Genomic DNA, 17,995 nt, shown 5'->3' with positions numbered 1-17,995 from the left:
GGCTGGGTCAGGACGAAGCCAGGAGCCAGGAGCTCAATCTGCCTCCATGTGGGTGGTGGAGACGTTAATACTTGAGACATCATCTGCTGCCTCCCCAGGTGCATCCGCAGGGAGCTGGGTCAGAAGCAGAGGAGGAGGCAGGACTCTGATAGGTGATGCCAGCACCCCAAGCAGCGGATTTAGCTGCGGTGCCACAGTGCCTGCCCCCACTGCCTTTTATTACACCATGACAGCTGTAATTTTTCATAATACTTATGGTGATGGAATCACACTGATTAACTGCTTGCTGTGAGCGAGGTTGCCTGATACCTAATCTCAGTATCCACAACGACTCAATGAGACTAGGTATTATTTTGGCCATCTTTAGGAGACAAAACTGAGGCATGAAGAGATTGGGGAATATTTCTGATATTAAAGCAGGTAGTTTTGGGGCCAGTGCTGTGGTGTAGTGGGCTAGGCCTCTGCCTGAGGTGCTGGCATCCTGTGTGGGTGCCGGTTCGAGTCCCAGCTGCTCCACTTCTGATCCAGCTCTCTGTTAATGGCCTGGGAAAGCAGCAGAGGTCAGCCCAGGTGCTAGGACCTCTCATCCTGCATTGGAGACATGTTAGAACTTCTGTTTCCTGGCTTCAGATCAGCCCAACTCCAGCCACTGCAGCCATCTGGGGAGTGAACCAGCAGATAAGGACCCTCTTTCTCTTTGTTTCTCCCTCTTTCTCTCTGTAACTCTGCCTCTCAAGTAAATAAATAAATCTTAAAAAATAAAATAGCTAGTTGCGGCAGAATTAAGATTTAATTCCTATTAACTCCAAGGCTAATGTGCTTAACCACTACATTCTATTCTATTCTTTTTTTATTTTTTAAAAAGATCTATTTATTTAAAAGGTAAAGGTATAGACAGAGAGGGAAATAGAAACAGACTGAAATGTTGACTAAAACCTGTAAGAAAATTTAACAAATTAAACATAAACATATTTTACATTTAAAAATTGTTGATTAGGCACAAAATTAGGGTTGCTTGGTTTAGCACCAATTTACTAAAAAGGAATCTCGAGTTTTCTTTAATCATGTACTTAATAAAAGGCAATATTAAAGAACAGGGGCCAAGGTCCATCTGCAGGTACCATCATGGCGGATGGCCAGTCAGGTACACCCCTGGGCTCCAGTCTCACCACCCTGTCCCAGCTGCTCATGTATGTAAAGGTGCTCATCCAGGTTGGGTATGAGCCTCTTCCTCCAACAATATTTTTGGGCAGCAAGTATGTCAGCTTCCTTGTTTCTTTTGTTACGCTCAGCACATTGCCAGCATGGATGGGAAGCGTGGGTTGTTCACAGGCTTAACTCCAAGACTGTTTCAGGAGTCCTTGGAACTGTAGTCCATGGTGAAGTTTTACAGCATTGCCAGGAGCGTGACAAGGTTGAGGAGTTGGGACCTGGAAATGCACAGAAAGAAGTCCCGTCTTCCTTTGATCGGGTTATCAGAGACAGCGTGAGAGATGATTGCTCTATCAGCTGCTGCCCCCATCACACACCCCTTCCCCGTGGTCACACTGAGATCGATGGTGCAACTCATTGGCAGAGAATCCAAGTATTGCAGACTTTGTGACTCCATAGTAACCATCTATCGGGAAGAAGCCATCCTAGGATTTTCTGCGGGTCTTTATTCCTCACTTTCTGGGTGACATGATTTCCTTGTGGCTCTGAAACTCATTGGCCTACCTTGCCAACACTTGGCGCTGGACAGTGGGGTGTCCACCACAAATGAAATGAAGAGTTATTCCCAAGCTGTCACAGGATTTTTTGCCAGCGTGTTGACCTACCCCTTTGTGCTTACCTCTCATCTTATGGCTGTCACCAACTGTGGGCTTGCTGGGGGATGCCCTCCTTTCTCCCCAGTGTATAGATCTTGGATAGACTGCTGGTGCATGCTACAAAATGAGGGAAGCATGATTCAAGGAAATAGTTTGTTTTTCCAGAAGGTCCCCATTGGGAAGACTTGTTGTGATGTGAGAATGTTCATGTGAAGACATGGGGCAGGGACAGTGACATTTCTATAATCCCAGATGCATGGAATTATAGGAGCAAATGTTTATTTCTATAGAGCATGGCATACTTTTTAAATCTTGGGAACACACACACACACACAGGGGCCAAAAGACAAAAATGAAGTATTCAGTGGGTGGAAGATTTCTCTGTGTCTCTGTCTGTCTCTCCCGTCTCTCTCTCTGTTGCTATGCCTTTCAAATAAATAATAAAATTTGGAGAGATTTTTTTTCCAAATTGCCTCCCAAAAGTTGTACATCAGTTGATAATTTCAAAAATAGGATATGAGGGCTTTATTCTCTATACCCTAGGGAATACTTGATGTTATCAATCTTTCAAAAAAATTTTTTTTTGCCAAAATGATCCTATTTAGTTTTAGTGCTCTGAGCCTAATGCTTGATAGTATTAGACATTCAAGATCCTTCTAGCCCAGGTTTGTTTTTTTTTTTTTTTTGAAAAGCAGAATTATAGACAGAAATTGAGAGAGAGAGAGAGAGAGAGAGATCTTCCATCTGCTGGTTTACTCCCAATGGCAACAATGTCAGGAGCTGGGCCAGCCAGAAGCCAGGAGGCAGGAACTTCTTCCAGGTCTCCTGCATGGGTGTAGGGGCCCAAGCACTTGGGCCATCCTCTGTTGCTTTTCCAGGTACATTAGCAGGGAGCTGGATTGGAAGTGGAGCAGCTGGGACTCGAACAAGCACCCATATGGGATTCCAGGGCTGCAGGTGACAGCTTTACCTGCTCCACCACATGTCAGCCTCTAGCCCATGTAGTTTACAATCTGCAGAGGGCCAAATGGCTGAGTCCTAATTTTGGAACATAAACTGTATCATCCGCATGCATCAGTACACACTGGTGATGTTATGGAAATATGTATTTCAGTTTTTATTCAAAGTTCTTGTTCCCTCAGAGATAAGAAGTAAAAGCAGAGACAGTAAATACAGTGTACAAGTGAAAGGATTTACTTGAAGTGAGAGAGTGAACATGCATTCCCATATGCGCATAGGCAAGGCTACAGGGAGGGATACCCTCCCCTCGTAAGTGGGCCAGAGAATTGCCTAATAGGAAAGTGCATGGGAGGAGGCCGGAGAAGGATCAACAGCATGGGCAAGAGGCCAAATGGACAAAAAGGCCACTTCCATGTGTAACAATCCCTTTTATTGGCAGGGGTGTTACCTTAATTGAATATATAAATGGGGTGGAGTTTGGGCAGAGTCTAGCGTGTGTGAGGCTTCCTGAGAATTTCATGGTGCCTCCACCTGCCTTTTAACTTCCACATGGCCTTAATACTGTTTCCTCCTTCCTGGTCCCTGATAAGACATAGGTGCATCATGGGAAGATGGGTGCATTGGACTGACATGTAGTGGGGTGGAGTTACGTTGCAGGGTTGCTTTGTGCAGAAATCGTGAGAGACTTACTCAGTTCACTTACTCCTCCTAATCTCCTGCCTGCTTCCCCTGTACCAGTGGCAATCCCTGTCCAGGACAAGGGGATTCTGTTCTGGTTTAGGATCCTCTTCTCTCAGATTCTGGGAATTCACTGCTGAGGGTCCCTTGCTCATCACACATGGGTGCCCACAGACAGTTAGTTGATCTTAGTTCCTACACTTACTTTTTTTTTTTTTTTAAGATCTATTTATTTGTTTGAAAGGCAAAGTTACAGAGAGGCGGAGGCGCAGAGAGAGAGAGAGAGAGATCTTCCATCTGTTGGTTCACTCCCTAAATAGCTGCAACGACCAGGGCAGGGCAGATCCGAAGTCGGGAGCCAGGAGCTTCTTCTGGGTCTCCCACGTGCATGCAGGGGGTCAGGTCCAAGGGCTTGGACCATCTTCCACTGCTTTCTCAGGTACATTAGCAGAGCACTGGATTGGAGGTGGAGCAGCTAGGACTCGAACTGGCGCCTATATGGGATGCTGGCACTGCAGGCAGCAGCTTTACTCGCTATGCCACAGCCCTGGCCCCTACACTCACCTAAAGGGCAGTCAAGTGATATCGGTGGACACCTTCTGTCTGCCCTGCACGCTCAGCGAAATGTTGCTGCCCGTCTGGTGAATGGGAAGCACTGAGTGATGCTGTGGCTGTGTTTGTCCAACCAGTGCGCTCTGGAGGCCTGCCCCACGGGAGGTACATTTACACTGAAACCTGAGCAGTGTTCCAGGCTCTCCATGAACAGGAGTCTCCAGAGGAGCTTGTCCAAATGCAGATTCAGGATCCTAAGCTCTGGTGGGAGGATGTTGCTGCCCTAGGACGCACTTTGGAGTTAGAGCAGAGTTCACTTTAAGGAGACCAGAAATTTCTCACCCTAGTGCATTCTAATTATGAGGAGTGCAGGTCTTTATTTAAAAACAATTATCTAGCACCCAGGCGTAGGTATTTAAAAGCACCCTGATGGTGTAAATATGCTTTTTTGTGGCATGGTGGTTTTTAAGTGATTTTTAAATGATCCCCGGACAGCAGCAGCAGTATCACCAGGGAGCTTGTTAGACATGCAAATTCTCAGGCCTCATCCTGCCTGCCAAATCAGAAATTCTGGGGTGGAGGCCAGCTGTGCACAAACAAGTCTCCATGATTCTCACTAAAGTTTGAGAACCATGAGTGAACAGAAGAAAGAGGGTTCTTTTTAAAAAAAAATTTTTTTTATTTGACAGGTAGAGTTATAGACAGTGAGAGAGAGAGACAGACAGAGAAAAAGATCTTCCCTCCGCTGGTTCACTCCCCAAATGGCCACTACGACCGGTGTGCTGCGCTGATCTGAAGCCAGGAGCCAGGTGCTTCTTCCTGGTCTCCCATGTGGGTGCAGGAACCCAAGCACCTGGGCCATCCTCCACTGCACTCCTGGGCCACAGCAGAGAGTTGGACTGGAAGAGGAGCAACTGGGACTAGAACCCGCGCCCATATGGGATGCCAGCGCCGTGGGCGGAGGATTAACCAAGTGAGCCACGGCGCAGGCCCCAGAAGAGGGTTCTTAACAAAGTCAAATTCCAAGATGTGGGTCTGAAGTTCTTCTTCTTTTTTTTTTTTTAATATTTATTTATCTATTTGAAAGTCAGAGTTACACAGAGAGGAGAGGCAGAGAGAGAGAGAGAGAGAGAGAGGTCTTCCATCTGCTGGTTCACTCCCCAAATGGCTGCAACGGCCAGAGCTAAGCTGATCTGAAACCAGGAGCCAGGAGGTTCTTCTGGGTCTCCCACGTGGGTGCAGGATCCAAGGACTTGGGTCTTCTTCTACTGCTTTCCCTGCCATAGCAGAGAGCGGGATCTGAAGTGGAGCAGCTGGGACTCGAACCCACATCCATATGGAATGCTGGCACCAGACGGCGGCTTTACCCATTATGCCACAGTGCTGGCCCCTGAAGTTCTTAAATCTGGCTGCATACCAGATCCTCTAAGCATCTTGATAAATGTCCACATACGTGGGCCCCACCTTGATACCTTCTGTTTCCATAGTTCTGGAGCTGTCCCCAGGAGTATGTGGCCTTAAAAGCACCCCAAAGGTGTTGATTCAGTGGCTCAGCAGATGGCCAATAGCTCCCAGCATGAATGGTGGCCTCCTGACTTGTGTTATACAGCTCATGTATCAGACCCGGTCATGTGCCAGACACTGTACTGATGCTGCTGTGGAACCCCAATGACAAAGTACCCTTTGTACATGAACCCTGCAGCAATCCTGCCAGGGAACCTGCCGCCATTCTCAAAAAGCAGTCTTGGGGTGGCACTGTGGTGTAGCGGGTAAATCTGGTTCATGTCCCGGCTACTCCACTTCTGATCCAGCTCCCTGCTAATTTGCCTGGGAAAGCAGCAGGAAGATGGCCCGAATGCTTGGACCTCTGTACCCCCATAGGGGACCCAGAGAAGGCACCTGGCTCCTGACTTCGGTCTGGCCTAGCCCTAGCTGTTGTAGCCATTTGGGGAGTGAGCCAGCAGATGAAAGAGTTCTTTCTCTCCTGGTCTCTCTGTAACTGTGCCTTTCAAATAAATAAAAATAAATCTTTTTTTAAAAAAGAGAAGTAGTCTTAAAAAGGGGGGGGGTGGGAACATCACAAAATAGAAGGTTAAGTGGCTGCCTGCAATGCTAGCATCCTATATGGATGCAAGTTTGAGTCCCAGCTGCTCCACTTCCGATCCAGCTCTCTGCCATGGCCTGGGAAAGCAGCAGAAGATGGTTCAAGTGCTTGGGTCCCAGGACCCACATGGGAGACCCAGAGGAAGCTCCTGGCTCCTGGGTTTGGCCTGGTCTAGCCCCCAACTGTTGTGGCCATCTGGGGGAATGAAACAGTAGATGGAAGATTGCTCTCTCTTTGCCTCTCCTCTCCTCTCCTCTCCTCTCCTCTCCTCTCCTCTCCTCTCCTCTCCTCTCCTCTCCTCTCCTCTCCTCTCCTCTCCTCTCCTCTCTGTAACTCTGCTTTTCAAATAAATAAAAAATAAATCTTGAAGAAAAAAAAGTCTCTAACACAGGTCAGTTGTGATTCCCAAACCTGGTTCCTCCACCTGTAGTCCCCAGCCCTGGCCACCCCCTGGAGCATCAGTCTTTGCACACTTGGGGGGCACCAGGCTGAGGGCCTCTGAGGAACCTCTGTGTTGAATCTTCAGGGGCTTATTTTGTAAAGCCAGAGATGCATTTGTCACCTTAGTAGGTACAATAGTCTTGTTTCAGTTCCTCTGTGAGGAAGACAGCTGGTTTCGGTCTTTCAGTTAGGCAAAGCGGTGCCCCGGAGGACAGGTGCTTGGACCATGGGGTTGTCAGACACAGTAAGGATACCTAGTTACATTACCATAAATAACACGTAGGTCTTTGAACATTAGAATGATGCCCTCAAACGTTGTGTGGGGCATACTAATACTAAAAACAATTTCTTGTTCTCTAAAATTCAAATTGAAATGGGCATACTTTTTTTTTTTTTTTATTTGCTAAGCCAGGCAAGCCACCTGGAGTGAATTTCCTGGTCCTGGGGGGGAACATGCCCCACTCTCCTTGTGCCCGGCATCCTTAAGTGTTGGAAGCTTGAAATCAGGGCTTGAGTAGGAGCAGCAGACAAACTCACCAACTAGGCTCTGCAGTAATCAAGACAGTCAGACTTAGGTTTAAACTTAATAATACTTTTTAAAAACTAGCATTACTATGTGCTAGGCATTATGCCATGAGGCTTTTGCTCGCTATTTTATCTAATTCTCATAAGCCTCTGAGCAGGCCTAATACTAATTTCCATTTTGTGGGTGGTAAAACTGAGGCACAGAGCAGTTCAGTGATTGGTCTAGTTCAGTGATTGGCACTATCAACATTTGGGACTGGAAAATTCTTCTCTATGGGGACTGGTCTGTGCATTGCAGGGGATTTAGCAGCATCCATAGTTCCACAACAGAGAACAGAAATATTCCTGTGCGTGAAACCGAAATTGTCTCCAGACACTGCCAAAAGTCTCCTAGGGAACAAATTTGCCCCTGGCTGAGAACTACCTGTTCAAGGTTATGCAGGGATGAAGCTGTTGAGCCAGGCTGGGAGCCCAAACAGCCCTAACCCAAAGCCTGTGCTCTCGGACACAGCCACAGTTTTATCCAAGTTCAGGGAGGAAGAGAAGGAAAGTCATTGGGAAATCAACTGGTCAGCTTCTGCAAGACCAGTTCTTGCAGTCTGATCAAGTCTTTAGGGCTCAGTACCCCAGCTGAGGGTTAATTAGCAGGCAATTGGCAGGGGGTAGAATTTGAAGGTAGAACAGATAGGATTTCTGAAGAACAGGCTGTGGGTGTGGGAGAAAGAGGCGGAGTTAAGGTGGAAGGAACAAAGAGAGTTGGCAGGAAGAGCATGTTGCGGGTTCTCCAGAAGCTGGGCTGGCTCTGGGGTGAAATGAACACGCTGGAAGTTTGCAGGCCAGTGCTCTCAGCACCTGGGGAGAAGGAAAACAAAAGCAGGATCGGACAAAGGAAGTTTCTGGCAACAAAAGACTCAGCCATTGCTAAGGAGGAGTCCCAAAGTTGGCGAGGACCTACCCCAAGCTGGGGAAGGCAGCCAGGACCTACTTGCCCTCCTGTGGATGGAGGCAGCTCTGGGAAGGAGTGACCTTGGGCAAGGTGGCTCTCCCCAGTGGAAGGCAAGCACTGGCATGGGGCCAGGCTGTGAGCCGTCAGTCACCAACACCCTCAGCAGCTGGGGGAAGGAGAACCTTGGTGCTGGCACCTCTGGGTGGTGACTACAGCACCCCCTAGAGTTCAGGAGCACAGTTTCGGACCTGTAAAGTTTGAGATGGCTATCAGATATCCAAGGGAGGTATTAGGTATTAAATGACTCCTCTCCTCTTCCGTCTGACTCCGGGGGTTCTTTCAAATTCCCTAGCACATGGGGAACCACTGGAGCAGTGTGGTCCACAGAAATACAATGCCAGTCACATGTCTAACTTAAAATGTTGTAGTAGTCACAAAAACATTAAAAGAAACAGGTGAAATTTAATGGAGCAAGGACATAAACTTCAGCCATTTTAGTTCCTTGCCCGAAAGTAAATCAAATTCCCAGATGGATTCCTTTATCCCTGCTTTCTTTGAAGAGAGCAGTTCAGTCCCACACCCAGCACCCTTTCCCAGCCCACCCTCTGCATTCTTCTCCAAGTTTGAAAACCCTCAAAAAACCTGGAAGAAGAAATTCATCTCTGCCCACTTCCCCGACCCCAACCCTAAGCCCACTCTAAGATATATAAGGCCCATGTAAAGATACATAAGGCCCTCTGCCACGTGTTCAGTCTGTGTGCATGTGGGCAGTTGGCCCCTCTGAGAATTTGCTTGCCCTTGAATAAATTCGCTTTGGTTGTGAGTTTGAATCCCGTCTCCCCTCTGTTCTGCTCCCCTTTTCCTTCCAAAATTAACTTGGATAATAGTTTTATGTGATCGAATGAATCTCTTTTATTATTTAGATCAGTTTGTAGGGGATTTTTCTGTTTCATGGGACATAAAGACTCCTATGTGACACAGGTACATGTAAACGTATCTTAAAACGAGCACATAAAATACACCTAATGAAGTCTCAGATCGCTCCAGTCATTGCTTGTACTAACCACATGGCACCAAGTGCTCTTTTTTTTTTTTTTAATGTATTTTTTTTTATTTGACAGAGTTAGTGAGAGAGAGAGAGACAGAGAGAAAGGTCTTCCTTCTGTTGGTTCACCCCCTAAATGGCCACTACAGCTGGCGCTGCGTCGATCCGAAGCCCGGAGCCAGGTGCTTCCTCCTGACAGGGGCCCAAGCACTTGGGCCAACCTCCACTGCCCTCCCAGGCCACAGCAGAGAGCTGGCCTGGAAGAGGAGCAACTGGGACTAGAATCGGCACCCATATGGGATGCCAGCGCCACAGACAGAGGATCAACCAAGTGAGCCATGGCGCTGGCCCTGCACCAAGTGCTCTTAACATGTATTTTTCAGATCCATGTTCAAATCAGCCAGCAGGATAAATTCTTAGAAGTCTAATAGGAGATCTTGGGATAAGATCCTAGGGATATGAGTCTTTCAAATTAGATAGACTATTTGGTAATACAAAAAACTCATGAAGTAGCTGTCTCTAGGACAGGGAATTTGGTGAATGCATATTTTCTGTTTATTCTTGTTTTTAATAAGTGTAAATTTTATTCAAAGACAGAAAGGATGAAAACAGAATTGTATACAGTATATAGAATTCAAAATTTAAAGTATTAAGTATAAAGTCTTAAAAAAATTAGGGACTGGTATTGTGGTGTAACAGTAAAGCCACTGCCTGTGGCACCGGCATCCCATATAGGCATGTGTTCAAGTCCTGGTTGCTCCATTCCTGATCCAGCTCCCTGCTAATGTGCCTGGGAAAGCAGTGGAAGATTGCCCCAGTACTTAGGACCCTGCTCTTATTGGGATGCCAGGAAGAAGCTCCTGGCTCCTGGCTTTGGATTGGCCCAGCTCTGGCCATTGCAGCCATCTGGAAAATGAACCAGCAGATGCAAATTTCTCTCTCTCTGCCTTTCAAATAAATAAATCTTTCAAAAGAAAGAAAAAAATAGATCCAAATGTACGTGGGAAGGAAGTAGAGGATAAAGGCCACATATCAAAACAAGAGGGAAGGGGCTGGTATTGTGGGGCGGTGGATTAAGCCACTACCTACAATACTGGCATTCCATTTGAGTGCTGGTTCAAGTCTTGGCTGTTTTATCAAAAAAAAAAAAATTATGTAAAGGACAAAATAGGTAGGATCAATGACAACATAGATGTAGCCAACACAGATTAAAAAGTTGGAAGTGGGGCTGGTGCTGTGGCAGAGTGGGTTGATGCCCTGGCCTGAAGCGTCAGCATCCCATATGGGCGCCGGTTCGAGTCCCAGCTCTTTGTTATGGCCTGGGAGAGAAGTGGAGGATGGCCCATGTGGCAGACCCAGAAGAAGCTCCTGGATCCTGGCTTTGGATCAGCGCAGTTCTGGCCACTGCGGCCAATTGGGGAGTGAGCCATCGGATGGAAGACCTCTCTCTCTCTCTCTCTCTGCAACTTTTTCAAATAAACAAAACAAAACAAAAAGTTGGAAGTTCAGGGGTTTGTGGTGTAGCCCAGTGGATCAAGCCACTGCTTGTGATGCCAGTTTCAGTGCAGGCTGTTCTGCTTCCAATCCATCTTTCTGCTAATGCAACTGACAAAGCAGTGGATGATGACCTAAGTACTTGTGTCTGCCATCCACATGGGAGACCTTGAAGGAGTTCCTGGGTCCTGGCTTTGACCTGATTCAGCCGTGCATATTGTAGGGAGTGAACCAGTAGATGAAAGATCTCTCTCTCTCTCGTCTTTTACTCTCTCTCTCTGTCACTCTGTCTTTTAAATAAATAAATAATCTTTTAAAAACGTGCAAAGTTCAGATGAGGGATTAGATCTATTACATTTAATTGAATATAATCAAACTCTTACAATTTCAATATACAGTCAATATGAAAAATTGTGAATGAGATAGTTGACTGCTTCCATGCGAAGTCTTGGAAGTTTGATGTGTGTATGTCACGAACAGCACGTCAGCTTGGACTAGCAACATTTCAAGGACTCAGTAGCCATGTGGGACTGGTGGCCATGTTGCGAGCCCCACTGCAGAGGCTCGTCCACCCACTGTCTGCACTGACACCTGTTCTTTGCCTCAGCAGCTCAGTTCCAGCCTCACTTTTGCTGGAAGTTTCCCAAAGCGGCTTAGGGGTCTGTGGTCCCTTGCAGGCCTCACGTTGAGTAGTGACTGCTTGTGTATTTGTCTGCCCCTGAGAGGCTGTGTGAGCTAGTCAGCAGGGGACACCCCTCCCGGCCCCTGCCTGCGGGCTGTTGGGCAGAGTGAGTGAGTACTGGGCAGGTTCATCTTGAGTCAATTACAGAAACATTCTATTTGTATCTGTATATGGTTTGGGAGGTGGCAATGAGCTTGTAGGAACACAGATTTCTCTTCCTCCCCTTCGGGCCTTCAGGATTCATGAAGACATGCTCAGTGCTTCTCCTGGGAGGGGCAGCTGGACCAGGAACACGGTGCCCTGGGTGCCACTCAGCGGATTTCCTAACAGAAGTGAACTGAACAGACCCTTGCACAAGGCACTGTCACTTCCCATCTGGTTGCTCTCCTTTCCCATTGTTCTTCCAGCTTCCATTTCTTTGACATAAGTTAAAGCATCTTAGATGAGAATCCATGAGAAGAGGCCACGGAATGCAGACGTGGGGACAAGAGAAAGCCCACCACAGGGGAAAACAAAAGGAAGACAGGAGTGGGGGGGGGGGGGTTCAGGCTTCCTGAGGCTTCCCGAGGGCTTACACCTGTTACCTGATCTTCCTCTTCAACGTGTGCCTTCCAGTCTGCTGGTGAGGGCCCCCTGTGCCTTGTTAAATGCTTGAGCTATGACTGGAGCATGTTTATTTCTTTTTCTTTAAGAAAACATAGAATCAGGCAAAAACGCTTATGCTACATAATGGAAGTTCTCATTTTCCACCTATCCTTCATCTGTTTCTGATTTTCTATTTTTTCATTGTGAATAATTTAAAACACACAAAGGGGCCGGCGCCGCGGCTCACTAGGCTAATCCTCCGCCTTGCGGCGCTGGCACACCGGGTTCTAGTCCTGGTCGGGGCGCCTGCTTCTGTCCCGGTTACCCCTCTTCCAGGCCAGCTCTCTGCTGTGGCCCAGGAGTGCAGTGGAGGATGGCCCAAGTGCTTGGGCCCTGCACCCCATGGGAGACCAGGAGAAGCACCTGGCTCCTGCCATTGGATCAGCTCGGTGCGCCGGCCGCAGTGCACCGGCCGCGGTGGCCATTGGAGGGTGAACCAACGACAAAAGGAAGACCTTTTTCTCTGTCTCTCTCTCTCACTGTCCACTCTGCCTGTCAAAAATAAATAAATAAATAAATAAAACACACAAAGGTGTGTGATGTGGTGGCATAGCAGGTAAAGCTGCTGCCTGTAGTGCTGGCATCCCATATGAGCACCGGTTCGAGTCCCAGCTGCTCCTCTTCTGATCCAGCTTTCTGCTATGGCCTGGGAAAGCAGTGGAAGATGGCCCAAGTCCTTGGACCCCTGCACCCACGTGGGAGAACTGAAAGAAACTCCTGGCTCCTGGCTTTGGATCGGCCCAGCTCTGGCTGTTGCAGCCATTTGGGGAGTGAACCAGCTGATGGAAGACCTTGCTCTCTCTGCCTCTGCCACTCTGCCTTTCAAACAAACAAATAAATATTTACACATACAAAAGTGGAGGATCTAGTATAATGAACCCTCAGGTACCCATCACTCAATTTTAAAAATGATCATTTTTTTCTTTCTTTCTTTTTTTTTTTTGACAGGCAGAGTGGACAGTGAGAGAGAGAGACAGAGAGAAAGGTCTTCCTTTTTGCTGTTGGTTCACTCTCAAATGGCCGCCGCGGCCAGCGCACTGTAGCCGGCGCACCGCGCTGATCCAATGGCAGGAGCCAGGTGCTTCTCCTGGTCTCCCATGGGGTGCAGGGCCCAAGCACTTGGGCCATCCTCCACTGCACTCCCTGGGCATAGCAGAGAGCTGGCCTGGAAGAGGGGCAACCGGGACAGAATCCGGCGCCCTGACCGGGACTAGAACCCGGTGTGCCGGCGCCGCAAGGCGGAGGATTAGCCTAGTGAGCCGCGGCGCCGGCTTAAAAATGATCATTTCATGGGCAATTTTTTTCATCTATCTCTCCACTCATTCCCACATCCCATTTTATTTTGAAATCAGTTTCAGACATCACACGATTTCATCTGCAAAAGATTTGAGTGTGCATCTCAAAAAGTTTTTGCTAATTAATTAAATAATTAATTTTTTACTGAGATGGATGATTTTTGGCTACTTTTACTACCTCTTTTTTTTTTTTTTTTTTAATGTGTGTAAGCTCAGAACTGCAAGTCAGGTCTCCAGGCTCAATATTAGGGTAAATTCTTAGCTTTTTATACGGATGACTTGTTAATGACATGAGCAACCAGAATTGCTATTAGCTCTTGATTTATGAAGCCACATGTTCAGCTTGTGTGACGGATGTCATTAACATCGTGCATGGCAGGTTCATTTGTCTGTCTCTGCCCGGTGCACTTCACTCACGAATGCACTCAACAGATGGGGGATTTCATGGTCACAAATGGAATTGTTTATCCTCTCATTGTTCCCGTGTCAGCAATCAAACTAAATCCATTACCACCAATGAAAAGATCAGCCTGCTGGCAGTTCAGCTGTGGAAGGAGTTGAAGCCATGTTGAAGGGATTTAGAGTTTTAGAAGGGATAAAAAAGTAATAAGAAGCCACATAAAAATTAAGATCCCAGCGAAGAGTTTGAGTTCCTTGTCCTAAAGCTGCAGGGTTTAAGGGATTTAAAAGAGAAGGCCTAGTAATTCAACATTTTCTTTAACACGGAATGTACTCCAGAGACCCATGATTATTAATCAGGCATAGCTTTTATTGTGTGTTGATGGCTTTATTATTTTATTTCAAAAAAAAAACCATAAGCACTCAAATTGGCCTTTAAAGAAGGAGGAAATGTCAAATTCACAATGCAAAAGCTGCTTAGATATTAACGGCGTTACTCCTGGTAGGAAGATTTTTTTTTTGTGTGTGGTTAAATAGTTGCCTGTTCTTTATAAAGTTCCTTCTCCTCTGTACTACTGATATGTAAAAAGGGACTCCTCTAACCTCTGTGGGTCCCCCAGACTGCCTCCCAGCATTCTGAACATCATTGCATCTGAACGTGGATCCTAGAGGGGCTGCAACATGCAACATCAGCAGCCCATATCACAACGCTAGGACAAGTCCTGGCCCCTCTGCTTCCAATCCAATGTGCCTGGGAAAGTTGCAGAAGATGACCCATGTCTTGGGCCCCTGCCACTCTCCTGGGAAACTCTGATGGAGTTCCTGGTTCCTGGCTTTGATCTCATTCAACCTTGGCTGTTGAGGCCATTTGGGGAATGAACCAGCACATGGAAGATCTCTTCCTGTCTCTCTCTCCCTGTCTCTCTCTCTCTGCCTTTCAAATAAGTAAATAAATCTTTTTTAAAAAATGTGGATCCTAGAACATGTTTTACTTTTTGCCAGTATGTTTTCCTAACATAATGGGCAAGAGATGTTGGGTCCACCATTCATTGGTTACAGCTGATAGGGCACACAGGTCAAATTCATTCACTCAAAAAGTGTGAGACGCTGGTCAAGGAGAAATCATGTGGTCTGAGTAAGAAAGTAAGGTTGCTTCATCCTCTCTATAGATTCTACAGGTACAGTCAACAACTGGCTGCTGCATGTGTCAGCTTTTAGGCTAGATGAGGAGTAGCTGAGACAATCTTTCACCCGTGTGTTATCAAGCTAGAGAACAAAGACAAGAAAACACACGACTGCACACAGGGTTAGATGTGTTTACAGTACACAGTGCTAATTAGAGGCATGCAGGGGATGTTATGGGGGTTCGGAGGTGACCTGGAAGCAGGTTCCCAGACTTCCTTAGGGAGAGGGTGGTGGTAAGGTGGCAGGGCTGAGGAGTGAAGAATGGGCAGGAGTTTGCCATGAGGCTTGGGACAGTATTTCCGGCACAAGGAGTAGCCTGACCAAAGACAAGGAGGCCTGAGAAAGTTCCTGAATGTGTAGGAAGCTGGAGGGGTCAATGCTACCACAGTGAAGGCCTGCTGGAGACACAGGGCTGCACTGGGTGCAAGGGCAAGGTTGTGATGGCCAGCCTATCTGCTAGGGTCTGTGCGCTTGCTCGCTCTCTCTCTCAAGATTTATTTTTAAATAAATTATTTTAGATTGAAGAATTAAATTAACTAAAGATTATTTGAAAGGCACAGTTACAGAGAAAGAAAGAGAGAGAGAGAGAGAGAGAGAGGGAGAGAGAGAGAGAATCTTCCAGCTGCTGGTTCACTCTCCAAATCCTGGATCAGGCCGAAGCCAGGAGCCATGAATTTCTTCCAAGTCTTCCACTTGGTTGCAGGGGCCCAAGCACCTGGGCCATACTCTGCTGTTCTCCCAGGTGCACTAGCAGGGATCTGGATTTCATGTGGAGCGGCTGGGACTTGAACAATTGTGCCTATGGGATGGGGGCATTGTAGGCAGTGGCTTTACCTGCTATGCTACAACACCAGCCCCTTGTGTGTGCCTTTCCTTGAAGGCTATGAGAAGCCACTGAAAAATTTTAATGAAGGGAAAACCTGGACAATTTGTAATTTATCAAAGCCATACTGGGGAGTGGGCATTTAGCCTAGTAGTTAAGAGATTTGGGAGCCAGCACTGTGGTGCAGCAGGTTAACACCTTTGCCTGAAGCGCCAGCATCCCACATGGGCACCAGTTCAAGTCCCAGATGCTCCTCTTCCAATCCAGCTCTCTGCTATGGCCTGGGAAAGCAGTGGAAGATGGTTCAAGTCCTTGGGCCTCTGCACCTATGTGGGAGACCCGGAAGAAGCTCCTGGCTCCTGGCTCCTGGCTTCGGATGGGTGCAGCTCTGGCCATTGGGGCCATCTGGGGAGTGAACTATCGGATGGAAGACCTCTCTCTCTCTCTCTCTTTCTCTCTTTCTTTCTCTCTGCCTCTCCTCTCTCTATGTAACTCTGACTTTCAAATAAATAGATAAATCTTTTAAAAAAGAGAGAGAGATTTGTACCACACATTGGGGTGCTTGGTTTTGGTTCCTGACTCTGGCTCCTGACTCCAGTTTCTTACCAGGGCAGACCTGGGAGGTAGTGGTGATGGCTTAAGAAATTGGGTTCCTGGGGCCAGCGCTGTGGCATAGTGGGCAAAGCTGCTGCCTGCAGTGGCATTCCATATGGGTGTGGGTTCGAGTCCCAGCTGCTCCTCTTCCAATCCAGCTCTCTACTATTGCCTGGGAAAGAAGTGGAAGATGGCCCAAGTCCTTGGGCCCCTGTACCCATGTGGGAGACCCAGAAGAAACTCCTGGCTTTGGATTGGCACAGCTCTGGTTGTGTGACCATCTGGGGAGTGAACCATCAGATGGAAGATCTCTCTCCCTCTGCCTCTCCTTCTCTCTGTGTAACTGACTCTCAAGTAAATAAATCTTTTTTTTTTTTTTTTAAAAAGCGAATTATTTACTACAACTTGCTAGCACCATGGCCTTGGCCAAGTCAAACCACCTCTTTAAAGGTGGGTACTATCATCAGTAGAATGGGGGTAGCATGTATTTCATCAGGCTGTTTTGAGCAGATAATGCACATAAAGCCTGTATAGGCCTGGCATATAATAATTCGGCCCAATTATCAGTATTAGGTTTGCCCTCAATATTGTTGAACTAATGTCTTGGGATGTAGTCTGATGAGGTAGATTTAGGTGTAAATCTGAGAAAGGGATTTGACCTCTTGGAGTCTCTACTTTTAAAACTTTTGTATCAAACAGAAATACTTGTATGGGTACCTGAAGAGGATTATAATGTAAGCGGCAGGCACCCAAGCACTTAGGCCATTATCTGCTGCCTCCCAGGGTGTACATTAGCAGGAAACTGAAATCAGAAGTGGAGCTGGGGATTGGGGTGGTGGTGGCAGTGGCACTGTGGCATAGCAGGTTAAGCTATGGCCTGCAGTGCCGATATCCCATTTGGGCACTGGTTCGAGTCCTGGCTGCTCCACTTCTGCTCCAGCTCTTTGCTGTGGCCTGGGAGGGCAGTGGAAGATGGCCCAAGTGCTTGGGCCCCTTGCATCTGCATGAGTGACTAGGAAGAAGCTTCTGGCTCCTGACTTTGGATTGGCTCGCTCCTGCCATTTGAGCCATTTGGGGAGTGAACCCGTGGATGGAAGATTTCTCTCTCACTCTTCCCTACCCCCGCCTCTCTGTAATTCTGCCTTAAAATAAAAATAAATAAATCTTAAAAAAACAAAATGAAGTGGATCTGGGACTCAAACCCAGGCACTTGGACACCGGATGTGGACCTTCCAATTGGCGTTTTGATTGCTGCACAAACACCTGCCCCTACTGTATAGATTTAAAAATGATGATTATGGGGTGACATGGAAAATGCCTCAAATGTCATGCACGAAGGGAAAAGAGTTGAAGATTACCCCACTCAAATGGGAAAGATGGAAGGAAATACATTAAATGTTAACAGCTGTGTTTGGGTAATGAGATGATGAGTAGTTTTTTTCCCTCCTTTTCTCTCATGATTATTTTAATCAGTTTGCAATTTTATAAAGTGGCAAACTAATTAACCCCCCCTAAATGAAAAGCCAATATTCAAAACCAGATAGAATGAAATGAGTTGCTTTGAAGTTGGCTGTCCTGCACATAGCATCATGAAGGATTTCACACAGGACAAAACCTTGGTTATTGCAATTTAGGGAGATTGTATTTACTCGAGAGTGACTGAAGTGGTTGGAAAAACAGGGAATAATAGCTTGAGAAACTAGATCCTCCCACCCCCAGCTGCCAGTAATTCAACCTAGGGTTTCAAGAACTGATTTCTGGGCATTGAAAGCATGGCTTGGCCCTGGAGACCGCCTCTCCTCCAGGCCATTGTGATGGT

At 47.1% G+C, this 17,995-nt stretch overlaps 1 pseudogene; it reads left to right on the top strand.

The window, feature by feature from the left end:
- The first annotated feature begins 1,493 nt into the window (after positions 1-1,493).
- On the top strand, positions 1,494-2,132 carry LOC100344554 (mitochondrial carrier homolog 2 pseudogene; annotated as a pseudogene).
- The last annotated feature ends 15,863 nt before the right edge of the window (positions 2,133-17,995 follow it).

This window comes from Oryctolagus cuniculus, chromosome 6, assembly GCF_964237555.1.
Source record: "Oryctolagus cuniculus chromosome 6, mOryCun1.1, whole genome shotgun sequence".
NCBI classification, from domain to species: domain Eukaryota; kingdom Metazoa; phylum Chordata; class Mammalia; order Lagomorpha; family Leporidae; genus Oryctolagus; species Oryctolagus cuniculus.
The sequence above is the reverse complement of the archived record's forward strand: the minus strand, read 5'-3'. Positions and strand labels throughout refer to the sequence as shown.